Source organism: Silene latifolia, unplaced genomic scaffold (genome assembly GCF_048544455.1).
Source record: "Silene latifolia isolate original U9 population unplaced genomic scaffold, ASM4854445v1 scaffold_75, whole genome shotgun sequence".
Taxonomy (NCBI): domain Eukaryota; kingdom Viridiplantae; phylum Streptophyta; class Magnoliopsida; order Caryophyllales; family Caryophyllaceae; genus Silene; species Silene latifolia.
The window spans coordinates 168,971-191,109 of record NW_027413661.1 but is presented as its reverse complement, the minus strand read 5'-3'; the positions used below and the strand labels follow the sequence as shown (position 1 = coordinate 191,109).

Here is a 22,139-nt window from a genome sequence, read left to right as displayed (position 1 = left end):
ACAAGGTTAATTCGGGGACTAAATGTGCTCAAATACGAGTCACATCAAACATCCCCAAACCGAACCTTTGCTCGTCCCGAATAAAGAGGTGACTACAACTAGGACCTTTATTTAAACTAACCTACAAATATAGCCGATATGAGATAATTAGCGGGTCTCACTCCGCCCCTTCAACTAACAACAAGAAAACCATGTGGTAGGATGCCTTCTTGCAAGGCAAGGTGGGGCTTGCCAAAATGGCGACACATCCAAGCATTAAGCACACAAAAGCAAGTAATGGATGCATCTACAAAAAATGAATAGCCACTTTCCTCATCTAAGTGGCGGAAATTATCTACAAGGGAAGCAATTTAAGGGTACACACTCTATCATAGATATGGTTTCTTCAAACTACTAAGCCTAGAAGGATACCAATAAATCACCTCCAAATTGTGTCAAGCTAGGGTACCTTTGTCCTCAATTGTTAAATGTTTTCGTCAAGAGTAGACTCCCTATGGTGTTAGAAACACTGGAGGATCGCAGAATTACCCTTCTTGCCTAGACAAGAAGAAGGGCCATCCCCTCTCTACCATGCACAAAAGTGGATTCGATGGAAAATGGATCAATAGATATTGAGTTTCATGTGGGATTTTGCTTTTGTTGTTGTTATTCCCCCCAATTTCTTGTGGCATTTGACATTTTAGAACACTTTCTTTTTGCCATTTCTTTGATGTTTGGCATTTTAGTACTTGAAAACTTTCAACTTTTTGCATTTTCTTTTGAACATTTTCAAAGCTACCCCATTTATAGTGAAGGTGCTTATATTTGAAGCATGGAAGTTCTTATTTTTGGTACTCCTCTTTTCTTTGATGCAAATTGCAAACTTTTTTACTTTCATTTCAATGCTTAAACTCAAATTTGAACAATTTTTGTGCCCATTCCCTTTTGTTGACAAAATGTGGTAGAATGTGGAAGATGGTTGCATGGTTTCAAGGGTCACCTTGGAATAAAGGGTAGCCAAGGAGTTATCACACCACAAGGTACTCTTGACTAGGCCTTAATCCATGGGTCAAAGGATACTACAGAACACATCCTAGGGTGTTTTACAAGCATTCTAATTAGCAAAGTCTTAAGAAGAAAAAAATTTGCACGGGTCTTATATACACTTGTCAAACTTCCCAAATAGATGTTTTCACAAAAATTTTCCTAAAATGCAACTATATGCCATGATGCAACTAACATATATACAACCTAATGCATATGCTTCTACCAACTAGTATGCCATATAATCTAAATGCAATTCCTACAATCATATTGGTGTAAACCGCATCAATCAAAATAAAGCCACATAGTCATTAACATAGAGAGGAAAAAGGAGATTGGAAAGATCATACCATTCGGTCTTCATAATCCTCATGTCTCGGATGTGGCGTAGTCAATAAATGTGAAAGAAGGACAAACAAACAAACAAGTATATACAAAATATATACAATTCTATGCTATAAAGGAATGAACATGTTTTTGGTTTTTCAATTTTTTATGGTTTTTGATTTTATGAAATAAAGGAACATATTTTTGTATTTTTTCAATTTTTTCAATTTTTATCATTTTTTTTATTTAAAAGTCAAGTTAGAATTTTCCATCCCTACACTAGTATGGGCATTGTCCTCAATGGCCAAAACGATAGGAAATTATGCAAGCTAAATAAGAATGCATGATTACTACACTAAATGCAATCTATATGACATATACACAGGTGATGCAAACTACGCTACACTATATGACGCATGAATTTATTTGTTGGAGAGCTAATTTAGATTAACTCCCAATGCTTGTGCTTAAACTTCCCCAAACCAAATGAGACACTATTTCTAGTGTAAAAAATGGGGGAGTTCATGCACAAGTATGCAATGCATGAAACTAGTTTGTCATTTTGGATTTTCAAAAGTGGGAACAATATAAGACACCTCAATGGGACCGAGGTGGGAGTCCTTTGAGTGTTGCTAGGACTCAAACAATTGATCAAGAGAAAAGTAATTGAAAACAAGAGAAATGAACAAAGCTAAAGGAGGTGTAGGAGACTCACAATGGGTATGTGGCATCCTCCAAAAAGCTTGCTAATCCTCAATTGTCGCTCATGGCGACATCCTCATCACTTCCATCGTCATCATCATTAATATCCTCACTATCATCATCATCATATACCTCCATGGACCCGGAGGCTTCACCATCATCACTTGAACTTTGAACATCTTCTTCCTCATCGTCCTCTTCTTCACTCTCAACAACAATCTCCTTCCCCTTGGTAACTTCACCATCCATGCTAGCATCTCTAGGAGCATTAGGAAAGAACACTTCCCTATTCACCCAACTAGGCAAAGGACATGATGGATCAAGGAGTCCTTGCCTAGCTAAGTGTAGGAGGGGCGGATATTGAGCCCGGTAAGCATTGACCCGGTCCTCATAAGCTTCCCTATGCATATGTTGCATCAATTGGGCCAAGTAATTGTTACCTACCTCAACATCTTTGGGTCGGAATTCTTGGTAGGTAAACGGATAGGGTGGAGTCACAATAGAGGAGGAGGAGGAGGAGGAGGGCTCGACAATAGTTTTCCTATGTTGTTGCATAATCAACTCAACTTCATCGGAGAGTGGAAGAAGGTAGTTTGGGCTTCGGACATTGAGTCGGCAAATCTTATTGGGTAGAATGAAGGACTTAGCTTCCTTAGTGAGCCACTCATACTTGTTATCAAGATTATCATTCTTGACCCAATGAAATTTGTGAATCATAGTGGCTAAATCAAGAAGGTTGCCTCCTTTAACCGGTGTGTATGTGTTGTCTTTGTTGAAATCCAGGTTAAAGTGTTTGGCTAACCATGTTACTAGTCCTCCATTCATAATAAAAGCCGCTCCTTCTTTCCCATGGTCAATTGTAAGCCACCGATCAATTAGGAGTTGAAGTATATTGTATTCCTTGGTGATATTTTTGTTGACATTCATGGTGGATTCAAGGTAGATAAAGTCGAGTTCGGTAAAATGATTTGTGCCTTTCCTTGCAATTAAAGTATTGCCCACAACCTTATGCCACACTCTTATGCCCGGATGGTGGACATAAAGAACACGACTCACATGGAAGGATTCGAATTTCCTCCCGGTGATTGCTTTCCATAGAGGTGTGAGGTCATATTTCGAAGGCTTCTTCACATAAGTAGAATGGTCCTTAAGGCCAAATACCTTGCCAAACTCTTCCAAAGACATTTTTCTATCCTTGTTTTCTAGGCGGAATTTAACATTTTTCCGAGTCTCTACCTTAGTGACTTTCAAAGAGCTTATAAATTCCAAGGTAAGAGAAGGGTAAGTTAATTCTTGCATATCGAAGAGTGTATTCAACTTCATAGACTCGAAAAAATTCTTGGTCCTCTCAAGAACACCCAATTTGGCTAAAGCATCTTGACATATAAATTTGGTAGGCAAATTGTCTTTCTAGCAAGGGATATGAATGCTTTTCTATGAGAATCGCTTATGAAAGTTACCTCCGGGTAATCTTGCAATTGCTCAATGATCGGAGTAGGAGTAGCTTCCACCATAGGAGTAGTAACCTCTTGAATTTCCACCCTTGCTCGATGCACTACCATAGCCTTGGAAGCTTGAAGAGCTTGTTGCCTTTTTGAAAGATTTGATTTTGTGGGTGCCTTATTTCCACCTTTTGTCCTTGACATATTCTTCTCCTTGTTAAGATTGTATCAACAAACCAAAGTTTTTCTTGAATGCTCCTAGTATCCTCAAGCTTCAATGAATCCCTAATCGATTTGGGGTTTTCGAATTTTGCCTTGAAACCCTAGAAAATCGATTCAGTTTTTGAGGATTTTGATGTTTGGTTGGTGTTTTGTTGATGAAGGAGTAATTTAATTGTGTTTTTACGAAGTCTGGGTTTGATTTTGGTGAATTTGGTTGAGGATTTTGAGTTTTGTTGATGAGGGGATTGAGGGTTTTGAGGGTTTTGAATGTGTGTTTGTGTTTGAATAGAAAAGAAATGAATTGGGGAAGGAGGGATTTTAATCACGTGATTTAGCATTCAGCAGCAGGAGACGAGCGGATTTCTGCAGGAGACGAGCGTCTTCTCTTGGGGACGCTCGGACTTATAGGCAGTGGGAACTCTAAGTTTTTTCACAGGCTAAGACGTGCAGATTTCCTCCGAGACGAGCGGATTCCACCTGAGACGGGCGTCTTGTGTATAATCTGCTCGGATTGTAAAGCAGTCCCAATTTTTTCAAATTCAGCACTCACAAGACGAGCTTCTTAGAGCCAGGATGCTCGGATTTGCCCAAGACGAGCGGATTCCCTCTGGGAACCCTTGGATCTCTTCCTGCACAGCACCCACGAGTTCAGTTCCACCCGCGGGAAACTTCATTTCCCATATCATTTCTTCTTCATTCCTTTGGTCTTCATTGTGGGTGCACTATGAAGGCTCGGATAGCCTAGGTATTTTCTATCCCCACACTAGATCAAACAATACACATCAAGAAACATTAAAGTACCTCCCTCACTTTCTCTCATAAATATAATCTTGATCAAAGCATGAAAATGTAAATCTAACATTGACAAAAATGCAATACAAGAAGTAAAATGCAAGTTAAAGGGTTAGAATATTTACAAATGGTGGTTTAGGGAGGACTCCACTAAACTCTCATTCTTCAATGAGATGTCAAGGGGGGCATAGCCAAGGTGTTGTTGATGTTGCTCAACACCTTGTAGAAGTATTCGAAGGCTTGTTCATTTTCATTAAAATGATCTTCAATAGAGCTTTGCATATTGTATTCTTCATGGTGGTGACTTGAGTCAAGATGGTCACCAAATTCTTGGTCTAAGGTCATAGCATTGCCAATGTAGGGGTTGACCAATCCTTCAAATTCGTCATCCCATAGACCATATACTTCACTAGCTTGCTTTCCTATGGTATCATGAGTTGATGAAAACAACTCCTCTTTCTTGTTGTCATGGCCAATGAGGCCTTGTTCTTCTTTTGTCATGATTGGTGGTGAGCTATTCAAGCTCTCATTGTTGTTGAAATTTCCTTGCTCTCCGATAGAGCATCTTGAAGAGTATCCACTTTCTTCTTCCATATGGGGGGTGATTAGTTACCCATAGCTTGATCTTTGCATTGAGATGCCAACTTCTTCCTATCGCTTTCTCGAGTGATCAATCTTGAAACATGGCTCATGTAGTCGGGGAGCTCTTATCGTCTTGTCAAGGTTAAAAGTGTTCCTCTCATCTCCCACTTCAAGTGTGAGTTCTCCATGCTTCACATCAATCACCGTTCCCGCGGTATGCAAGAATGGTCTTCCTAAAATGATAGAAATGTTGGAATCCTCCTCCATGTCAACGATAACAAAGTCCACCGGGATGAAGAACTTGCCAATTCTTACGGGCACATCCTCCCATACCCCTAAAGGTGTCTTCGTTGATTGATCCGCCATTTGAAGCGTAATGTTAGTGCACTTTAGCTCTACCATTCCTAGCCTTTTGCACACCGAGTATGGCATGACACTCACACTTGCTCCAAGGTCACATAAAGCTTTGTTGATTGTAGTGTCGCCAATGGTGCATGGAATAGAGAAGCTTCCCGGATCTTTGAGTTTTGAAGGTGAACTTCCTTGTAGAATATCACTACTCACTTTAGTGAATGCAATAGTCTCTAACTTCTGGATGGATTTCTTCTTGGTAAGAATATCTTTCATGTGCTTTTCATAGGCCGGAACATGATTGATCAATTCCGTGAATGGGATTGAGACTTCTAAGTTCTTCACAATCTCCATGAACTTTCCAAGTTGTTCATCAAACTTAGGCTTAGCTTGACGATTTGAGAATGGAAGTCTAATCACAATAGGCTCTTTTTCTTTAGCCTTTTCTTCATTCTTCTTTTTTAAAACCTCTTGGGTGATGGGTTCTTCTTCTTTAGAGTTCTCCACAACTCGTTGCTTGTCACTAGCATCCACAATGTCTTCATCAATTGGCTTCTTCGGCCCTTCATACCTTGTACCACTCCTCAAATGGATGGCACTCATCGATTAATGTCTTGGGGGATTACTTTGAGGTGGTAATTGCCCCTTTTGTCTTTGAGAGCTAGAAGATGCTAATTGAGACATTTGGGTTTCCAACATTTTGGTGTGGGCTAGTATGTTGTTGATGGTGATGTCTTTGGCTTGGCTATCGTTTTGCATCTGGGTGAAAAATTCTTGTTGCTTCTTTTGCATTTGGAGGACCGCTTTTTGAACATCAAAGCTTTGGTCATTAGATTGATTGTATGAAGGTTGGTTTTGATAACATTGGATGTGGGGTGTATGTTGGTTGAGGATTTTGAACATTTTGGCTTTTGTATGAAAGATTGGGATGGAATTTGGTATTCTCATTGTAATAGTTGGAATAAGGGGTGCCACTCTTGTATGCTTGGAAAGCATTTACTTGTTCACTTGTTCCCCTACATTCACTTTGGTCATGTCCCAAAGTTCCACAACTTTCACATACTCCACTTGGAATTGAGGACGATGCCACCATAGCATTAACATGTTGTTTGGGTGATTTGGAAGCTTCATCAAGCTTAGCCATGGCCTTCTCAAACTTCAAATTGATGGTGTCAATATGAGCACTTAGTTGAGCACCCAATTGAGTGATGGAATCTACCTCATGCTTTCCTCCTCTAGTAGCCTTCCGAGGCCTACTATATTGTGAATTATGAACCGCCATTTCTTCAATTTTGGCCCATGTCTGATTGTCATCAACTTCGGTAAACATACCATTGGATCCCATATTGAGAATGTTTCGGGAGTCTTCATATAGACCATTCCAAAATTGTTGCACAAGGAACCACTCGCTAAGACCATGGTGTGGACAAGAACAACAAGTGTCCTTAAATATCTCTCATGCTTCATACAATGACTCCTCATCCCTTTGTTTGAACCCGGTGATTTGGGCTCTAAACATGTTAGTCTTCTCCAGAGGATAGAATTTCTTGTAGAAAGCAAGTGCCAACTTCTTCCATGAATCAATACCAAGAGTAGTCTTGTCTAGACTTTTCAACCATTGCTTTGCGGTACCAATCAAAGAAAAAGGAAATAAGACCCATCAGATTTGGTCTTGAGTAACTCCGGTTTGAGAAATCGCATCACAATAGTCACAAAAAGTCTCCAAATGTGAGTGAGGGTCTTCACTAGGCATCCCTCCAAATTGACTTCTCTCAACTAGTTGTATGAATGCGGATTTGGCAATGAAATTACCGGTTAAATGTGGTGGTGTAGGAATACCATTTGGTAGGTTCTCCTCGGTTGGTACGGAATGTGATGAAAATTTAGGCATTGTGGGTTGATTTTGTGGTGGGTTTTGTATTGGGTTGTCCTCTCCTTCTCTTGCAAAAGGGTTGGTAAACTCAATGTTATTTGGTTGAATGTCCACAATCTCTCCATTACCTCTTAAAGTACCTCTAGCAAATCTTCTATTGTTGGTTAAGGTTCTTTCAATTTCAAGATCAATGGATAACAAGTTACCTTGTGATCTCCTAGACATGCAAAATATCAAACAACTTGAAAACAATTAGAACAACCTTGAGGAGATTGACTTCTGATGTGACCATAATTAGAGCATATTTAGTCCCCGAATTAGCCTTGTTCCCATGCTTTTTAGTGCATATTTGGGTCATTTATTGTCTTTAGTTCTTTGTTTTACATATTCTTTGAGGTTTTGTGTCCTTGGTAGGAAAGGAGTGCAAACCTTGCATTTTCATGGCAAAATAAGACTAAATTGATTGAATTCAATGACCAAGCATCAAAGAGAGACAAGATTAGAAGACTTTTGTACATACTATAGTAGATGGGCAATGATGAGAAAAGATCCTTGCATCCCCGAGGAAATCCCCAAGGATTTTATGAAGAAAAGGGAAGAAAAGAAGAAGAAATGAGACTGTCCAGCAATCCGTGCGGATTGTCCTGAAGACGCCCGTCCTCCACCATCACAATCCGAGCGTCTTCTCCACAAGACGCCCGGGCAGCAGCTTCAGAAGACGCCCGTCTTCTCCCAAAGACGCCCGGGCAGAGACCCTCGAATCCGCCCGTCCCGTGCCAAAGACGCACGGATTCCCAGGCAGACAATTTCGTTTCTTCAAGCTTCAAGAAAAGATGCCCATCCTTCCAAAAATACCGGCGTTTCCTTAAGTAGGGACTTAATCGTCATTTAAGCCCTTAGTTAACCCTAATTCCTACACCTAATCCCCACTATAAATACCCCATTAGTCTAATTAGAAGAGCATGTTCTTCTTAGCAATCTTTAGTGTAGTCAATATCAATCAAATCTCTCTTTAATTTTGTAATCAACAATTAATCAAGTTTTAATACAAGTTTTATTTCCTTAATCTCTCTCTTGTTCATCCTTTATTTTGGGTAATTGAAGATTATTTGGGTTATTATTGGGAGATTGACAACCTCTCAATCAAGCATCAAGTACTTCTTTTATTCTTTGCTTTATTATTAGAATCATTAGTAGGTATAATTCTCTTAATCCCTTTTTAATTATTGTTAATTACTTTCATTTATTCATCATGTTTCACTTTGTTGGTATGATTGACAACCTTGCTAGCATGTTCAACATGATAATGAGTGAGTAGTCACCTAGCTAGGGTTAATGGGTAATTAGGGGAAACCAACATGGGGAATGATTCATGCTTAAATTAATATGCTTTCATGGTTTATTTGCTTGCTTGTTATGATCTCAACTCATGCACATGTTATGTTTGATGAAATGCGAGTCTATGAATCCTTGCATTTTTTACCCATCACCTATCTTTTCAATGAGACTTGTAAGACATAAACCAACTCGAGTCTCATTAGACCATGCATGTTGTTGAGTAGGGAAGACTAAGTCGACTTGTAGGTGTTGTACAATCTAATCGATTCGGCTCCGGGACCCAAACTTTCCTAGGATTGTAAGATATAACCCAACTCAATCCATCACAACAATAATTGCTTGCTTATAATTTGAGAATATGTTTGTATGATCAATTCCCATGATTCCCCTATGACCCCATGACACCCTAGTGCTTTTTATCAATTGTTTACACCCCTTTTAATTCATCTTGCTTGTTTACTTTCATTGCTATTTAGTTTAGTGACCTTCTACATCAACCTCAATTGTGACACCTCTAAAACACCACTAGTTGCAATAGAAATCTCATCTCAATTCCCGTCCCTTGGGATTCGACCTTTACTTGCCTCTTTACTAATTGTAGAGTTGTTTGTGAAGTTATAAATTGTGTTTTGGTCTAGGTGCTCCTAACGACAAGTTACCGAAAAGATTGTGTCCGGCCAAAAATGGCGCCGTTGCCGGGGACGGTGTTAACTTGATTTAGATTTTCTTATATTGTTATTAGTTGTGTCTTTCTTTGCCTTGAGGAAGTAATACTCCTCAAGGTTTTTTCTAATTGTTTTCGAGTTGTTTGATATTTTGCATGTCTAGAAGGTCACAAGGTGATTTGTTACCTTTTGATCGTGAAATTGAAAGAACTTTGACAACCAATAGAAGACTTGCTAGGATAAATTTGAGAGGTATTGGTGAGGTTTTAGATATTCAACCAACTATTGAGTTCATCAACCCTTTTGCAAGAGAAGGTGAGGAGAACCCAACACAAAATACAACACAAAATCAACCCACAATGCCTAAGTTTTCATCACATTCCGTACCCACCGAGGAGAACCTACCCAATGGTACTCCCACACCACAACATATAACCGGAAATTTTATTGCCAAATCCGCATTTATCCAATTAGTCGAAAGAAGCCAATTTGGGGGGATGCCTAGTGAAGACCCTCATTCTCATATGGAAACCTTTTGTGACTATTGTGATGCAATTTCTCAAACCGGTGTAATTCAAGACCAAATTCGATGGGTCTTATTTCCTTTTTCTCTAATTGGCACCGCGAAACAATGGTTGAAAGGCCTTGATAAGGCTACTCTAGGAATTGATTCTTGGAAGAAGTTGGCTCTAGCTTTCTACAAAAAGTTCTATCCACCGGAAAATACTAACATGCTAAGAGCTCAAATTACGGGTTTTAAGCAAAGGGATGAAGAATCTTTGTATGAAGCTTGTGAGCGGTTCAAAGGAATTTGTCGCTCATGTCCTCACCATGGACTTAGCGAGTGGTTCTTGGTACAACAATTTTGGAACGGTCTTTATGAAGATTCAAGGAACATTCTCAACATGGGATCAAATGGAATGTTCACCGAAGTTGATGACAATCAAACTTGGAACAAAATTGAGGAAATGGCGTTCCATAACTCACAATATAGTAGACTTCGCAAGGCTACTACAGGAGGAAAGCATGAAGTGGACTCCATTACTCAATTGGGTGCTCAACTTAGTGCTCACATTGATACCATCAATTTGAAGTTTGAAAAGGCTATGGCTAGACTTGAAGAAGCCTCAAAATCACAAAAGCATTATGTTAATGCCATGCCAGCATCTTCATCAATCCCAAGTGGGATATGTGAGAATTGTGGAACTTTGGGACATGACCAAAGTGAATGTAGGGGAACAAATGAACAAGTGAATGCTTTTCAAGCATACAAGAGTGGTACCCCTTATTCTAACTATTACAATGAAAACACCAAATTCCATCCAAATCTCTCATACAAAAGCCAAAATGTTCAAAACCCTCAACCAACATACACCCCACCTCCCATGAGAAACCAAAATCAAAGACCCTTTTACAACCAAAACCAAGGTTACCAAAATCAAACTCCATACAATCAACAAAATGACCAAGGTTTTGATGTTCAAAAAGCGGTCCTTCAAATGCAAAAGAATCAACAAGAATTTTTCACTCAAATGCAAAAGGATAGTTAAGCAAAGCAAATCACCATCAATAACATCCTAGCTCACACCAAAATGTTGGAAACCCAATTGACTCAACTAGCATCTTCAAGCTCACCAAGACAAAAGGGGCAATTACCACCTCAAAGTAATCCCCCAAGACATGAAACGGTTAGTGCCATTCACTTGAGAAGTGGTACAAGGTATGAAGCACCGAAGAAGCAAGTTGAGGATGAAGTTGTGGAAGCTAGTGACAAAGAAGAAATTGTGCAAAACTCCAAGGATGGAGAACCATCAAAAGAAGAAATTTCAAAGAAAAATGAAGACAAGGTCAAGGAGAAGGAACCCATTGTGATTAGACTTCCTTTTTCAAGTCGTCAAGCCAAGCCCAAACTTGATGACCAACTTGGAAAATTTATGGAAATTGTGAAGAATTTGGAAGTCTCAATTCCTTTCACGGAATTAATCAATCACGTGCCGGCCTATGCAAAATACATGAAAGACATCCTCAAAAAGAATAAGTTGATCCGGAAGCTTGAGACTATCGCCTTCACTAAGGTGAGTAGTGCAATACTTCAAGGGAGTTCACCTCCAAAACTCAAGGATCCGGGAAGCTTCTCAATACCGTGTACCATTTGCGACACCACGATCAACAAAGCCTTATGTGATCTAGGGGCTAGTGTGAGTGTTATGTCGTACTCGGTGAGTAAAAGGTTGGGGATGGGAGAGCTTAAATGCACCAATATCACACTCTAAATGGCCGATAGATCGACGAAGACACCATTAGGGATATGGGAAGATGTTCCCGTAAGAGTTGGGAAATTTTTCATCCCGGTGGACTTTGTCATTGTTGACATGGAAGAAGACTCTAACATTCCAATCATCCTAGGAAGACCTTTCTTACACACCGCGGGTGCGGTGATTGATGTGAAACATGGAGAGCTCACTCTAGAAGTGGGAGATGAGAGCATAACTTTTAATCTTGACAAAACCATGAGAGCTCCCCGTTTGCATGAACCATGTTTTATGATTGATCATTATAGCCGGAAGGATGATAGGAAGAAGTCGGAATTCCAATGGAAGAAGAAAATTGAAGATGCTCCATTCAAAGAGCAAGTGAATTGTAACAAAGAAAGCTTGCAAAGCTCATCAAAGTCAAGCAATGAAGAGGATGGCCTCATTGGCCAAGAAAAGAAATTGGGAGAGTTGTCTCTATCAACTCAAGAGATCTTTAGTGATCAAGTGGATGAAGTTTGTGGTCTTTGGGACGACGAGTTTGAAGGGATTTTTAATCCCTATATTGGTAATGCTATCGATCAAGACCGACAACAAGGGCAAAGATCTATTGAAGATCTTTATCATGATAATGAACAAGCTTTTGATTACTTCTTCAAGGTGTTGAGCAACATCAACAACACCTTGGACATGCCCCCATGACATCTCACTAAGGATGAGAGTTTGGTGGAGTCCTCCCTAAACCACCATTTGTAAATATTTCTAACTCCCTAACTCGCATTTCAATTCTTGTATTGCATTTTTGTTATTTTTGGATTTTTATACTTTGATCAAGATAATTATCATTTTTGAGAGAAGTGAGGGAGGGACTAATGATTTTAATTGATGTGTAGTGCTTTAGCTTAGTGTGGGGATAGCAATTGCCTAGGCTATTCATGCCTTAGTAGTGCCCCCATAATGAAGAACACGGGATTTTGAAGAATGAGAAAAATGACAAGGGATATGCAAGTACACGGATGGAACTGAATCCGGGTAAAAGGGGAAGAATCCGAGCGTTTTCAAGAGAATCCGCCCGTCTTCAGGCAACCCAGGCGTCTTGGTCAGAATCCGCCCGTCCTTCATGAGCTGAATTTTTGAAATTTTGGGACTGTTGACAAATCCGGGCGTCCTGCAAAAGAATCCGCCCGTCCTCAGAAAGACGCCCGTCCTGCAAGAGAAGACGCCCGTCTTTTTGGCTGAGAAAAACAAGAAAAATCCCTAGAAAGAAATCCGCCCGTCTTCAGTGAAAGACGCCCGTCCCGCAGTTACAAATCCGAGCGTCTTTGCTGAAAGACGCCCGTCTTTAGGCGAGAATTCCTGAAGCTCATCCAGACAGAATCCGACCGTCCTGAAGGAAAGCCGCCCGTCTTCCCCCTGCATTTCAAATTTCTCGGGTCTATTATAAACCCCGTCCCACATTCATTTCTTCATTCCTTCATTCAAAACACTACCCATAAACCCCAAAACTCAAAACCCTCATCCTCTCCATCACAAAAACAAGATTTCCTCAACTACATTCATCAAAATCAAATCAAAACCTCCTTTTAACAAAAATTAATCACTCCTCTTCCAACAAAAATCAAACCAAGCACCAAAATCTTCAACCTTTGAGTCGATTTTTGAATTCATAAAGGCAAAGCCTTTCATCTTTAAATCGATTTGGGTATACTTGGAAATTGAAGATTTTCACTCTTTTCTTGGTTCAATCATCAATGGCAAGGACAAAAGGAGCAACAAAGGCACCAAAGGCAAAGGCACTCTCAACAAGACAAAAGTGTCTTTAAGCAAAGAAAGCCTCATTGGCTATGGTGGTAGCTAGCTCAAACTTGGAAGTGCAACAACAACAACCTCCCTTGGAAGCAACAACATCAACTACTCCGGAAATTGCTCAACTTTCGAACTATCCGGAGGTAATTTTCATTTCTAAAACCCATAGGGACACTTTTGCCAAGTATGCTAGAAAATCCTTTCTATCCACCAAGTTTATTTGTGAAGATGCCGTAGATAAGTTGGGTGTCCTTGAGCAAACTAGAGCCTTCTTTGAAGCCATGGGGTTGGGCAAATTGTTTACAACAAAAGAATTGACATACCCCTCCCTTACCTTAGAATTATTGAGTTCTTTGAAAGTTAACAAGGTTGAGACTATGGAAAGCATCGAGTTCCGCCTAGCTAATGTGATTAGGCGCATCTCCTTTGAGGAAATGAGTAAAGCTTTGGGTCTTAGTGATTCACCTAGTTATTTCAAGAATGTTGGCAAGTATGACCCCGCTCCTCTTTGGGAGGCGATTTCCGGAAGGAAATTTGAGAACTATCATGCTAGTCGCGCTTTATTAGTCCACCATCCGGGCATTAGAGTGTGGCACAAGGTCATAGGGAATACCATCATTACAAGAAAAGACACCAACCACTTTACCAAGCTCGATTTTGTTCTTCTTGAGTCGGCCTTAAACATTGGAAGGGAATTCACCAAGCCTTTCAACTCTCTAAGGCTTTTGGTGGATAGATGGCTAAATATTGATTGTGGGAAGCAAGGCACTACCGTTATTGTGAATGGAGGTCTAGTCACTCTTTTAGCTAAATACTTTGATCCGAACTTCAACAAGGATAGCAAGTATGTGGCGAAAAAGGGTGGTCATCTCATTGATTTGGATACTATGATTAACAAATACAAGTGGGTCTCTCATAACCCTCTTGACACCAAGTATGGGTGGCTCACTAGTGAGGCTAGATCTTTTACTTTGCCTTCGAAGATTTGTCGTTTAAGTGTCCATCGGACCAATTATCTCCTTCCCCTCTCAAAAGAAGCCGAATACATTATCCGACAACAAAGGGGTGAAATTGAAATGCCCTCCTCTTCCATTGTCACACCACCCTATCCTTTCAAGTACCAAGAGTTCAAACCCGAAGGTGTTGAAACAAGCAAAGATTATATGACTCTTCTTATGCAAGAGATGCACAAGCAAGCCTTCAAGGACCGGGAAGATGCTTACTTAGCCCAATATCCACCCCTCCTTCATTTAGCTAGGCAAGGACTACTTGATCCTTCATGTCCTTTGCCTAGTTGGGCGGATAGGGAAGTCTTCTTTCCGAGTGCATCTAGGGGTAAGATTCCGGGTGGCAATGAGGTTGTCGGTGATGATGATGTTGATGATGACATTGATGAAGAGGCTAGTGAAGAAGAAGAAGAGGATGATGAACAAAGTGAACAAGAAAGTGAAGAGGGAAGTGGTGATAAGTCCACTTCTATTGAGGAAGATGATGATAGTGATGATATGATGGAAGATTAGCAAGCTTTGGAGGCTCCTACCCTCTTGAGGTTTGTTCTACTTCTTTCTTTGTTTTAATTATTTTTCTTGATCATAGTTGGATTAGTCCTAGAACCATAGAGGACTAACACCTCGGCCCCATTGAGGTGTTCTTATTTCATTGTTCCCACTTTTGAAAATCCAAAATGACAAATTTAGTTTCATATATGCATTGCATCGTGTGTGCATGAACTACACCCAACCTTAGGTCATTAGAAATAATGTCTAACTCGGTTTGGGGAAGTACATGCATACACAACGGGAGGTAATCTAAATTATCCTCTCCGTCATAAACAAAAAACCATGCATCATGTAGTGTAGATTAGTGTAGCTTGTATTTAGTGTAGAAATCATGCATCATGTTTGCATAATTTCCCATCATTTTGGCCATTGAGGACAATGCCCATATTAGTGTGGGGATGGGGAATTCTAACTTAACTTTTATTCAAAAATCCAAAAAAAAATTGAAAAATTTCGAAAAAACCATAAAAATTTGAAAAATTGAAAAACCAAAAACATGTTCATTTCCTTTGTAGTATAGTCTAGTATATATTGTGTTTGTTCTATCCTTGTTCACATTGATCGACTACGCCACATCCGAGACATGAGGATATTGAAGACCGCATGGTATGATCTTTCCAATCTCCTTTTTCCTCTTTATGTTAATGACTATGTGGCTTTATTTTGATTGATGCGGTATAACAATGTGAACTTAGGACTTGCATTTAGTTTATATGGCATATTAGTTGGTAGAATCATATGCATTAGCATGTTTATATGCTAGTTGCATCATGGCATGTAGTTGCATGTTAGAAAAATTTTGCGAAACCGTCTACTTGGGAAGCTTGACAAGTGTATATAGGCCCTAGTAGATGCTTTTTCTTCTTAAGACTTTACTTCTTAGAATGCTTGTAAAACACCCTAGGATGTGTCATGCTAGTATCCTTTGACCCATGGATTAAGGCCTAGTCAAGAGTACCTTGTGGTGTGATAACTCCTTGGCTACCGTTTATTCCAAGGTGACCCTTGAAACCATGCATCCATCCATCCATCATCCATGTTCTACCACATTTTTGTCATCAAAGGGAATGGGCACAAAAAGAAATCAATTTGAGTTCATTAAAGTGAAAAGTGAAAGAAAGTTTGCAAAAATGCATCAAATGAAAAGACGAGCAAAAATAGAACTCCTAAAGCTTCAAATATAAGCCACCCTCACTACATATGGGGTGACTTTGAAAATGTTCAAAAGAAATGCAAAGAAAAGTTGAAAGTTGTCAAGTGTTGAATTGCCAAAAATCAAAAGAAATGGCAAAAGAAAGTGTTCTCAAATGTTATATGCCACAAGAAATTGGGGGGAAAAACAAAAATGAAAGCAAACTCCCAAAGTGAAACTCAAATTCTATCGATCCCTTTATCCATCGTATCCATTTTTGTGCATGGTAGAGAGGGGACGACCCTTCTTCTTGTCTAGGCGAGAGGGGGAATTCCATGATCCTCCAGTGTTTCTAACACCATAGGGAGTCTACTCTTGACAAAAGCATTTAACGATTGAGGACAAAGGTACCCTAGCTTGACACAATTTGGAGGTGATTTATTGGTATCCTTCTAGGCTTAGTAGTTTGAAGAAATTGCATCTATGAAGGAGTGTGTACCCTTGAATTGCTTCCCTTGTAGATAATTTCCGCCACTTAGATGAGGAAAGTGGCTATTCTTTTGTAGATGCATCCATTATTTGATTTTGTGTGCTTAATGTTTGGATGTGTCACCATTTTGGCAAGACCCACCTTGCCTTGCAAGAAGGCATCCTACCTCATGGTTGTCTTGTTGTGAGTTGAAGGGGCGGAGTGAGACCCGCTAATTGTCTCATATCGGCTATGTTATTAGGTTAGTTTAAATAATGGTCCTAGTCTTTGTCACCTCTTTACTCGGGACGAGCAAAGGTTCGGTTTGGGGATATTTGATGTGACCATAATTAGAGCATATTTAGTCCCCGAATTAGCCTTGTTCCCAAGCTTTTTAGTGAATATTTGGGTCATTTATTGTCTTTAGTTCTTTGTTTTGCATATTGTTTGAGGTTTTGTGTCCTTGGTAGGAAAGAAGTGCAAACCTTGCATTTTCATGGCAAAATAAGACTAAATTGATTGAATTTAATGACCAAGCATCAAGGAGAGACAAGATTAGAAGACCTTTGTACATACTATAGTAGATGGGCAATGATGAGAAAAGATCCTTGCATCCCCGAGGAAATCCCCAAGGATTTTATGAAGAAAAGGGAAGAAAAGAAAAAGAAATGAGACTGTCCAGCAATCCGTGCGGATTGTCCTGAAGACGCCCGTCCTCCACCATCACAATCCGAGCGTCTTCTCCACAAGACGCCCGGGCAGCAGCTTCAGAAGACGCCCGTCTTCTCCCAAAGACGCCCGGGCAGAGACCCTCGAATCCGCCCGTCCCGTGCCAAAGACGCACGGATTCCCAGGCAGACAATTTCGTTTCTTCAAGCTTCAAGAAAAGATGCCCATCCTTCCAAAAATACCGGCGTTTCCTTAAGTAGGGACTTAATCGTCATTTAAGCCCTTAGTTAACCCTAATTCCTACACATAATCCCCACTATAAATACCCCATTAGTCTAATTAGAAGAGCATGTTCTTCTTAGCAATCTTTAGTGTAGTCAATATCAATCAAATCTCTCTTTAATTTTGTAATCAACAATTAATCAAGTTTTAATACAAGTTTTATTTCCTTAATCTCTCTCTTGTTCATCCTTTATTTTGGGTAATTGAAGATTATTTGGGTTATTACTGGGAGATTGACAACCTCTCAATCAAGCATCAAGTACTTCTTTTATTCTTTGCTTTATTATTGGAATCGTTAGTAGGTATAATTCTATTAATCCCTTTTTAATTATTGTTAATTACTTTCATTTATTCATCATGTTTCACTTTGTTGGTATGATTGACAACCTTGCTAGCATGTTCAACATGATAATGAGTGAGTAGTCACCTAGCTAGGGTTAATGGGTAATTAGGGGAAACCAACATGGGGAATGATTCATGCTTAAATTAATATGCTTTTATGGTTTATTTGCTTGCTTGTTATGATCTCAACTCATGCACATGTTATGTTTGATGAAATGCGAGCCTATGAATCCTTGCATTTTTTACCCATCACCTATCTTTTCAATGAGACTTGTAAGACATAAACCAACTCGAGTCTCATTAGACCATGCATGTTGTTGAGTAGGGAAGACTAAGTCGACTTGTAGGTGTTGTACAATCTAATCGATTCGGCTCCGGCACCCAAACTTTCCTAGGATTGTAAGATATAACCCAACTCAATCCATCACAACAATAATTGCTTGCTTATAATTTGAGAACATGTTTGTATGATCAATTCCCATGATTCCCCTATGACCCCATGACACCCTAGTGCTTTTTATCAATTGTTTACACCCCTTTTAATTCATCTTGCTTGTTTACTTTCATTGCTATTTAGTTTAGTGACCTTCTACATCAACCCCAATTGTGACACCTCTAAAACACCACTAGTTGCAATAGAAATCTCATCTCAATTCCCGTCCCTTGGGATTCGACCTTTACTTGCCTCTTTACTAATTGTAGAGTTGTTTGTGAAGTTATAAATTGTGTTTTGGTCTAGGTGCTCCTAACGACAAGTTACCGAAAAGATTGTGTCCTACCAAAATGGCGCCGTTGCCGGGGACGGTGTTAACTTGATTTAGATTTTCTTATATTGTTATTAGTTGTGTCTTTCTTTGCCTTGAGGAAGTAATACTCCTCAAGGTTTGTTCTAATTGTTTTCGAGTTGTTTGATATTTTGCATGTATAGAAGGTCACAAGGTGATTTGTTACCTTTTGATCGTGAAATTTAAAGAACTTTGACAACCAATAGAAGACTTGCTAGGAGAAATTTGAGAGGTATTGGTGAGGTTGTAGATATTCAACCAACTATTGAGTTCATCAACCCTTTTGCAAGAGAAGGTGAGGAGAACCCAACACAAAATACAACACAAAATCAACCCACAATGCCTAAGTTTTCATCACATTCCGTACCCACTGAGGAGAACCTACCCAATGGTACTCCCACACCACAACATCTAACCGGAAATTTTATTGCCAAATCCGCATTTATCCAATTAGTCGAAAGAAGCCAATTTGGGGGGATGCCTAGTGAAGACCCTCATTCTCATATGGAAACCTTTTGTGACTATTGTGATGCGATTTCTCAAACCGGTGTAATTCAAGACCAAATTCGATGGGTCTTATTTCCTTTTTCTCTAATTGGCACCGCGAAACAATGGTTGAAAGGCCTTGATAAGGCTACTCTAGGAATTGATTCTTGGAAGAAGTTGGCTCTAGCTTTCTACAAAAAGTTCTATCCACCGGAAAATACTAACATGCTAAGAGCTCAAATTACGGGTTTTAAGCAAAGGGATGAAGAATCTTTGTATGAAGCTTGTGAGCGGTTCAAAGGAATTTGTCGCTCATGTCCTCACCATGGACTTAGCGAGTGGTTCTTGGTACAACAATTTTGGAACGGTCTTTATGAAGATTCAAGGAACATTCTCAACATGGGATCAAATGGAATGTTCACCGAAGTTGATGACAATCAAACTTGGAACAAAATTGAGGAAATGGCGGTCCATAACTCACAATATAGTAGACTTCGCAAGGCTACTACAGGAGGAAAGCATGAAGTGGACTCCATTACTCAATTGGGTGCTCAACTTAGTGCTCACATTGATACCATCAATTTGAAGTTTGAAAAGGCTATGGCTAGACTTGAAGAAGCCTCAAAATCACCAAAGCATTATGTTAATGCCATGCCAGCATCTTCATCAATCCCAAGTGGGATATGTGAGAATTGTGGAACTTTGGGACATGACCAAAGTGAATGTAGGGGAACAAATGAACAAGTGAATGCTTTTCAAGCATACAAGAGTGGTACCCCTTATTCTAACTATTACAATGAAAACACCAAATTCCATCCAAATCTCTCATACAAAAGCCAAAATGTTCAAAACCCTCAACCAACATACACCCCACCTCCCATGAGAAACCAAAATCAAAGACCCTTTTACAACCAAAACCAAGGTTACCAAAATCAAACTCCATACAATCAACAAAATCGATTCGGCTCCGGGACCCAAACTTTCCTAGGATTGTAAGATATAACCCAACTCAATCCATCACAACAATAATTGCTTGCTTATAATTTGAGAACATGTTTGTATGATCAATTCCCATGATTCCCCTATGACCCCATGACACCCTAGTGCTTTTTATCAATTGTTTACACCCCTCTTAATTCATCTTGCTTGTTTACTTTCATTGCTATTTAGTTTAGTGACCTTCTACATCAACCCCAATTGTGACACCCCTAAGACACCACTAGTTGCAATCGAAATCTCATCTCAATTCCCGTCCCTTGGGATCCGACCTTTACTTGCCTCCTTACTAATTGTAGAGTTGTTTGTGAAGTTATAAATTGTGTTTTGGTCTAGGTGCTCCTAACGACAAGTTACCGAAAAGATTGTGTCCGGACAACTTCCCCAAGGTAAAGAAAGACACAACTAAAAACAATTAATGAAAATCAAATCAAGTTAACACCGTCCCCGGCAACGGCGCCATTTTTGGTGTGGATAAAAACTCTTCGTCAAAAGTTACCAACCAAAACAATATTTATAACTTTATAAACTACTCTTAGCAAAGAGGCAAGTAAAGGTCGGATCCCAAGGGACGGGTATTGATGTAGGATTTTCAATTGCAAATGGTTGTGTCTTAGGGTGTCACAATTTGGGTTGAGATAGGAGATCAACAAAACTAATCAACAATACAAAAGTAAAGTAATAAAAACAAGCAAGATGATTAAAAGGGGTATAAACAATTGATTAAAGGTACTAGGGTGTCATGGTTTCATAGGGGATTCATGGGAGTTGATCATAAAACATGTTCTCTATTATATAGCAAGCACTTATTGTTGTGATGGGATCGAGTTGGTGTATAAGCTTACAATCCCTAGGAAGGTTTGGGTCCCGGAGCCGAATTGATTAGATTGTACAACACCTACAAGTCGACTTAGTCCTTCCTATTCAACTATATGCATAGTCTAATGAGACTCGAGTTGGTGTATAAGCTTACAAGTCTCATTGAAAAGATAGGTGATGGGTAAAAAATGCAAGGATTCATAGGCTCGCATTTCATCAAACATAACATGTGCATAAGTTGAAATCACAACAAGCAAGCAAATTAATTATGAAAACATATTAGATTAAGCATGAATCAATCCCCATGTTGGTTTCCCCTAATTCCCCATTAACCCTACTTAAGGAAACTACTTACTCATTATCAAGTTCAACATGCTAATAAGGTTGTCAATCAAACTAACAAAGCTAAACATGATGAATAAATGAAAGTAATTAACAATAATTAAAAGAAGGGTAAAAGGAATTATACCTATGAGGATGATTCCAAATAATAATGCAAAGAATAATAGAAGTACTTGATGATTGATGGAAGGTTGTCAATCTCCCAAATAAACCCAAATAATCTTCTAATTGCCCAAAATAAAGGAAGAACAATAGAGAAATTAAGGAAAGATTAAGATGTGATTAATATTGATAAATTGTATTACAAATAAATTAGGACTAATTTGAGAGTATTAGGATGAGATTACAACTTGATTAAAACTTAATTCAAGCTTGATGATAATCTAGGTAGTACAAAGGGGTATTTATACTAAAGATTAGGTACTAAGATTAGGGTTACTAAGGGCTTAAAGACTATTAAGACCCTTAAGAAAAGTTGAGGAAATGTTCCTCTCGAAGGATATGAGCATATCCATGTGCTAGTCCTGCCATGATCCGTGTGTCTTGAGCTGTGGCACGGGCTCTCTGACTTGCGATCCAAGCGGATTGCCTGGAAGACGCTCGGATCTAATGTAAGGTGGGATAATTAAATAAAAATGAGAGAGGAGCCTTATATAGCACCCTCTAATAATAATAATAATAATAATAATAATAATAGTAGTAATAATAGTAGTAGTAGTAGTAGTAGTAGTAGTAGTAGTAGTAGTAGTAGTAGTAGTAGTAGTAGTAGTAGTAGTAGTAATAATAATAATAATAATAATAATAATAATAACAATAACAATAATAATAATAACAATAATAAAAACAATAAAAACAACAATAATAATAACAATAATAATAATAA

The 22,139-nt window shown here is 39.1% G+C and overlaps 3 non-coding genes across 3 annotated transcripts; 1 reads left to right on the top strand and 2 right to left on the bottom strand.

Moving 5' to 3' along the window:
• The first annotated feature begins 6,853 nt into the window (after positions 1-6,853).
• Positions 6,854-6,960, top strand: LOC141640331 (small nucleolar RNA R71). The gene has a single exon (XR_012542962.1). It is a non-coding gene; the product is annotated as a small nucleolar RNA R71 (small nucleolar RNA).
• A 3,088-nt stretch (positions 6,961-10,048) lies between these two features.
• LOC141640309 (small nucleolar RNA R71) lies at positions 10,049-10,155 on the bottom strand. The gene has a single exon (XR_012542941.1). It is a non-coding gene; the product is annotated as a small nucleolar RNA R71 (small nucleolar RNA).
• A 9,169-nt stretch (positions 10,156-19,324) lies between these two features.
• LOC141640308 (small nucleolar RNA R71) lies at positions 19,325-19,431 on the bottom strand. The gene has a single exon (XR_012542940.1). It is a non-coding gene; the product is annotated as a small nucleolar RNA R71 (small nucleolar RNA).
• Positions 19,432-22,139: the final 2,708 nt, after the last annotated feature.